A 6,925-nucleotide genomic window follows, 5' to 3' on the forward strand; every position below is an offset into this window, starting at 1 on the left:
AATATCCGGATAGTACGGATTGTGCGGATAATTAAAAAGCAAAACAACGTGCTCGGATATCGTCGAACAATGGGGTTGAAATGTCGAAGCCAGTTTGACAACTGGTTATTACGTTGAAGTGCTTTTTAATTCGATTTTTTTTTTCAAATTAACTGTTCTTTATTGAAAATCCAAAATATACACTCTGTCCATAACCTCAAAGTATGTTTAGAAAATTACAAAATTGTGTTTTAACAAGTTTTTTGTTGTTCCATCGTGTATCTCGCAAAGATTGCTCAAATTTACCTAAACTTGGTGTACCATAATGCTTTAAGTTAAAACTAATTACCTCGCCTATTAGAAAAAGTGCTACCTTCAATCTACTATCCTTACTATGTATCAATATCCGTTGCTAATATTTCTTCAGGATCATCGATCATAATTTTTAATTTTACATTGAGTACATTCTTTAGCCAAATCCAAATAATTACTGATCCTGTACAATATTTTATCCTATGCTCCGTAGTATCGATAGAATTACAAAAATCACAAATATTGTTTTCTACACCTCTAACGTTATTTCTAAACTGCTTAGATTTTGTACAAATGACGTCATTCATTACTAAGAAAAGAGCCTCTCTTGAATTTGATGTCAAAAAATTACTACTAATGTTTTCCCAAATAAGCTTCCAATCAAGATCAGGGTTTTCTTGAACCACTTTTGGTACAAATATTTTTTCTGATTGTAGAAATCTATAAATTGACTTAGTTGTTATTAAATCTTGATATAGAGCAATACGCGAAACTTCGCTCAGCCATTCTTGTGTTGCTTTTGTTAGAGAAGTATTTTGACATTGTGCCATCATGAAACGGTCCATAGGGTCATCAGCATCAGGATAAGAGAATAAAATATTTTTTATAAATAAAGCTTTCGATTTCAAATCTACATCTACTAATCCTAAACCTCCATCACTTACATCTAAGAACATCTGATTACGCGTTACAGTAAAAAAGTGGTTATTCCATAAAAACATCGAACAACTTGAATATATTTGAGCAATATGCACTTTATTTGGCGGAAAAACTTGAGCCAAATACCAAATTTTTGAAAGTATAAATGTATTTAATATCCAAATTTTTTGTTTCAAATTCAAATGACGCGAAGAATGCAATTTTAAACAATGTTTTAATTTTTGTATAACAGAATCATAATTTAATTTAACAGTTCGAGAAAAAGAATTTTCAAAATAAACTCCTAGTATTTTTAATGCGTCCTTTTCCGGGATTAAATGCGGACCGGAGACACAGTTATTTAACCGCATAAAGTGCGATTTGTTAACGTTCAGTTTTATTTTAGAGTATATACTAAAATAATTGATCATCTCCAGTACCGTATCGAACTCATGATCATTGAGAATGAAAATGTTGAGATCATCTGCATATGCTATTACCTTAATAAAGGTATCAGCAATGAAACAACCTCTAACATTATCACGAATCAAACGTATCAATGGCTCGATGTACAATACGAAAAGGGCCATACTTAATGGACAACCTTGACGTACGGATGATTTAATTTCGATGGAGTCGGTTAAAAAACCATTAAAGAGTATTTTCGATGTCGCTTCTTTGTATAAATTTTTTAAACAGTTGATGAATGGTTCCGGAAAATCAAATTTCTTTAGCACGTCCCACAAGAAAGAATGGTTTACTTTATCGAAAGCTTTTTCTAAATCCAAACTCAGCAAAAGTCCTTTAAACCTTTTGGTTTGTCCTGCACGAATTATGATGTTACGAAGAGTTTTAAGATTATCAACACATGATTTATCTATGTTACATGCAGTTTGACCGGGCCCAATTATCTTTTTCATCAATGGTTTTAAACGATTTGCTAAAATTTTTGTAAAAGCTTATAATCACTATTTAACAAGCTGATTGGACGCTTATTAGAAATTTCGTATTGGTCACAACCTTTTTTTGGAATCAAAGATATTATACCTTTTTTGAAATCTCTAGATGGATTGACGCCATCTACAAGATAACTATTAAATAAAATAACTAAATCATCTAATAAAATATCTGAAAAGTGAGAGTAAAATTCATATGTAAGACCATCTGGCCCTGGCGTTTTCTTTTTAGCGACTTCTTTGAGAACAAAAATTAATTCATCTTTATCAATCGGTTTAGAAAGACTCATTTGATCTTGGACTGAAAGTTTTTTGTGAACATGACTGAGAACATTATCATTATTTTGATCACTGTTATCAGCTGCAAAAATTGAATTGAAATGTGAAGTAATAAATTGTTTTAATCTGCAATGTTCATTCGTAATCTCACCGTTAATTCTAAGCTTAAAACTATAATTTTCAGTTTGATTCTTAATTTTAGATGAAATTTGAAATAAACTAAGTCGTTCATCAGTTAAAATAGATCCAAAACTTGTTTTTAAACTTAAATTATTTAATCTATTTTGTTCAATTTCTAATAATTTTGATCTAACTAAGCATAATTCATTATATACATTTTCTCCGACGGATTGTTTTTCAATTATTTCATTTAAACAAGTGTAAAAAAAGTTTTTTTCTCTATGTATTTGCTGATTAAAAAGAAAACTTTGACTTTTGAAGTATTTCATTATTCTAGATTTCGTTGAATCGTTCCACCAAAAATTAAAATTATTTATGTACATGTTTTGCTTTTTCCAATTCTCAAACAAAGTTTTGAAATCAGCCGTAATCTCTTCATTCATAATTAAACTAGGATTTATTTTCCAATAACCTCTACCTCGTGTTTGTAAAGGAATATTATTTGGAACTTTATATTTCAAAATTACTGCGTGGTGATCAGAAAACGCCACAGCAGAAGTATTGATCGATCTTACATTATTTATTAATTCTAAAGGTGCATAAAACCGATCAAGTCTCGATTTAGAATCACCCCTTATAAAAGTGAAATTAGTTTTTTGATTAATTTTATGTTCTATGTCATGTAAATTCAAAGATGTTACTAATTTTTGCAATCCAGAGCAGATGTTTTTGTTTGAACTGTTCGAGTCAGATGGTAACAGGATGCAATTAAAATCACCCACAATGATGTTCTTTTTGTAAACGATAGATGAGGGATTATATCAAAAGTAAAAAAGAGTTCCGTTCATTACGATAATTGGACCCAGAAGGTGCGTAGACATTAATAAAATTAATATCATCGATTAAAATAGAAGATAATCGACCATTCGGATTGATGAGAACATTGTCAAAATTTATATTTTTCCTAACGAGGATGGCTGTGCTTTTGTTATCAGTGCTAATGTTTACGATCGCAGTGTGAGAAGGAAGAAATCCGAAATCTTCAAAGGCAACTTCTTGTAAGAAAACAATATCAATATCTGAATTCCAAATAAAATCTTTCAAGAGAGACTTTTTTAGCAAAGAATTGATTGCGTTAATATTGATGGTACATATACTACGAAGAAACATTCTCCTACACTACTACCTACTCCGCGAGACAACGCGTGCTTGGTTGAGGTTATGGACGCTTACTTCGCTGGTTTAAACAACGACCGCGTGGAGATCGTTGAGAGAGGTTTTGACTGATCTTTTTACCTTTTTGGATTTTTGTTTTCTTTTCTCCGCTGACTTCCTTGAACGGAAGCTGTCCGGTGCTGTCCTCTGGTCCCTCGCTGCTGTTGGCCTCTGGATCCGATGACGGCTCCGCCGGGCGTTTAACACCCAGTAGACCCCCCCCTTTCCCAGTACCCGCACCCCGGTTGTGGTCCCCAATACCCCCCTCATCCCCGGTACCCGAACCCACACCCTGATGGCCCCCCTCATCCCCAGTGTCCATGTTCTCCAACTCCTGCTGCTGGTTAGTTTCCGCACTTACTTGTGGCTCTTCGATGACTGCTGGTGTACCTGTTGCTTCCGTCGGCAGAGTCGCCGGGCCGGACAAACCTTGTCCTCCTGCCGGTGGGCTGGTCGCCGATTTGTCTCTTTCAGCGCTTGGGACTGGTTCCTGAACTGCTTTCACGAGTCGTTCCATGACGGGTGTCATCGGCGGCACGCTAAGGTACGGTGCGTTAACAGGCCTCCCCTGGGCGGTCACGGTGCTATAGGACCGTGATCCGCCGCTGCCTGACGAACTGTTGGCCAGTTTGGGACAATTCGATTTCACATGTCCCTCCTGCTTGCAAAAGAAGCATCGATTCTTGAGTCCGTCGTAGTATATCCTGGCCCGGAAGTGTCCGATGAACAGGCCGGCCGGGATCTCCTTCGCAATCTCCATATGCACGCCACGGACGCCATTGAAGATGTTGAGGTTACATTCGGGCGAGTAACGCTCTCGCACGTGTTGACGGATGGTGCCAAACTGCCCGAGAACTTGCGCGATGGTCTTGTCGTCTATTTCCGGCGGCAAATTGAAAATGCGTACGTAGCGGAAGATTCGACTGGCCACCACGAGGGTAACAGGTGACCTTGAATCGTCGTCGTACCTGAACATGTACAGCTCCTCGAGCCTACCACAGTACTCGGTAAAGGTTGGTTCATCCATGAGTTTGATGTAGAACGAACCATCATTCTCGTCTTTGTAGACGGAATGGAGATCGGCCGCTCCCAGTTCCAGTGTTCCGGTAACAAACTTCAGAACCTCGAGATTCGAGGGTATCTTCGAGCCTTGCTGGAAGCAGAGCTTCAGCGTGTTCTTTCGAACTCCGGTTTCCATTTCTTTATCTATTTAACAATAGATTCCGCTAATCCACCACACACTACTACCACGGCCGCGCCGCGCGCGAGAAATTTGCTTTTTTTTTCGGGAGCGTTTGCCACTTTCGACTGTTCGGCTCAACGTATCGTCCGAGAATGTCGTTTCAGTTAGCGAACATTTGCTCTGTATTTGTATTTTTGAATTTCTAAATTTATGTGTTTCAGAACCGGTTCCGGAGTGGCCAGGTCAATCTAAATTTTCAGAATGTTCTTCCAAAATATTTTTTTTTTTTTTGAGATGTTCTTCTAAAATAAAGAATTTCAATACCAATTTTGACAGGTTTTGCTCTAATCAGATACTGGTCATATCAGTGGTTCCCTGGGGGACATTCAGAACCGGTTCCAAAGTGGCCAGTGGCTATTCAATTATTTAGGTTGTCCATGTCTGAGATGTCCTTCCAAAATGAAAAAAAAAAAGATTCCAATAATGACAGGTTTTGCTCTGATCAGATATTGGCCTCTTCGGTGGTTCCCCCGGGGACATTCAGTATCGGTTCTGGAGTGGCCAGTGGCCACCAAATTATTTCGGAGAACCATTTCTGGAACTAGAGCACAACAAATACTGCATTTAACATCATGTTTGCATCGAAATTTCTTCTTTCAGTCGCGTTGCTTGGAGTCGCTTCTAGTCGCGTCCACTCTGGGGCAAAAATCCAGTCGAGCGTTGTCGCGTATAGTCGCTTCGCCTGTCAAATTAGTCGCGTCGCTTGTAGCGTCGCTTGCAGCGTCCACTCTGTAAGGGCCCTTAGAAGTTTCATGTCAAACATGTTACAAGCTAACACAACAGTGACACAGAAACAGAACTTCGCAAGCACGGACATTTTTACACGACCTGAATTAATACCGAGCTTTAACTATTTTTTGTACAACTATTACCTAAAATGTCCAAAGCAGCTCAGTAAAACTCACTAGGAGCGTTCCACAATTTAGCCCCATCCGGGGGGAGCTTATCCCTTTGTACCCTCGTGTTTGTTTCCTTTGAACGGTAGTCTAGGTAGTCCAACAATGTTCAGCACAAGTTTGAATCGAAAGCAATTGCTTCAACAGCTGAACGGATCAAACTGTTGCTTCCCTTGCTGAACTAATTATGCTACTGTTACTAAGGATACAAAAGGATAAAACATCATGATTTGATGTTCTAACAGGTACAGTCATCCCACATATTCGGAACACCCACAAATTCGGAACACTTTCGAGATAATTTGTCAATAGCATGCCAAATGCAGCTTTTCCGTCAACCCTACCATTTTTAGGACCTTTATTTGGACATTCTCTTGCTATTTCATTAGTAAAAGTAGTACTTTTTAGACAAAAACTTCATTTCAAGACAATTTTATCCAGAGCAGCAAAACACTGCCTCCAAATTGCCTGTTTCATAATTGTGGGATGTTATTGTGCCTCCCACAATTGTGAAACACCTGAATTTAACTGATATTTCCACAATAAAGTCATCAGACCACGTATAAAACATCACTAAGCATGAGTTCCATTGATTTCAGTGTGTGAAGTTATTATTTTGTTAAAAATCTGTATTGCTGGAGAGAACCAAGGTTTGTTTACATCCGTAAGAAAAAAGTGTTCCGAATTTGTGGTTTTCATGGGTCAATGTTTTTCTTTAACATATGCTATAAAACGTAAAAAACTACAGCCGGTCTATACATCAATCGAAAGATCTCAAGAAAAGCTTCCACATGAAGGAAAAAGCAAAACATTATGCTCGACTATCGATTTTCTATGATTTTTCAACCATCGGCCGATCTGTAAACCGTTCCGAATATCTGGGATGACTGTACGTTCAACTAGCCAGCTGCGAGACCCATCAGCCCGGCCGGGAACCAGTCCATATCTGTCGAGTACAGCATACGGTGTGGTTCACAAAATATCAAATACAGCAAACACAACACTAAGGCTATACATATGGACTGGCGGGATGGAAGCACGTGGACACCTTCCCCCCCCCCCTTTCAGATGCATTTTGAATTTAAATCGAATTTTGCTTTAGTTACAGCATTTTAAAGATTTATGACGTTTTTAAACATTCATAATTTATGTCCCGATTTTCCCCACTTCGTAAATATACACAAGTAAATTTAGAACAACGAAATAAACTAAATTAAATGGACCATGGTGTCAGGTATTATCGGAATAAGATAACTGCAAAACATTGATTTCCGCTTGACCCATTT

This window comes from Culex quinquefasciatus, chromosome 2 (assembly GCF_015732765.1).
Source record: "Culex quinquefasciatus strain JHB chromosome 2, VPISU_Cqui_1.0_pri_paternal, whole genome shotgun sequence".
NCBI lineage: Eukaryota > Metazoa > Arthropoda > Insecta > Diptera > Culicidae > Culex > Culex quinquefasciatus.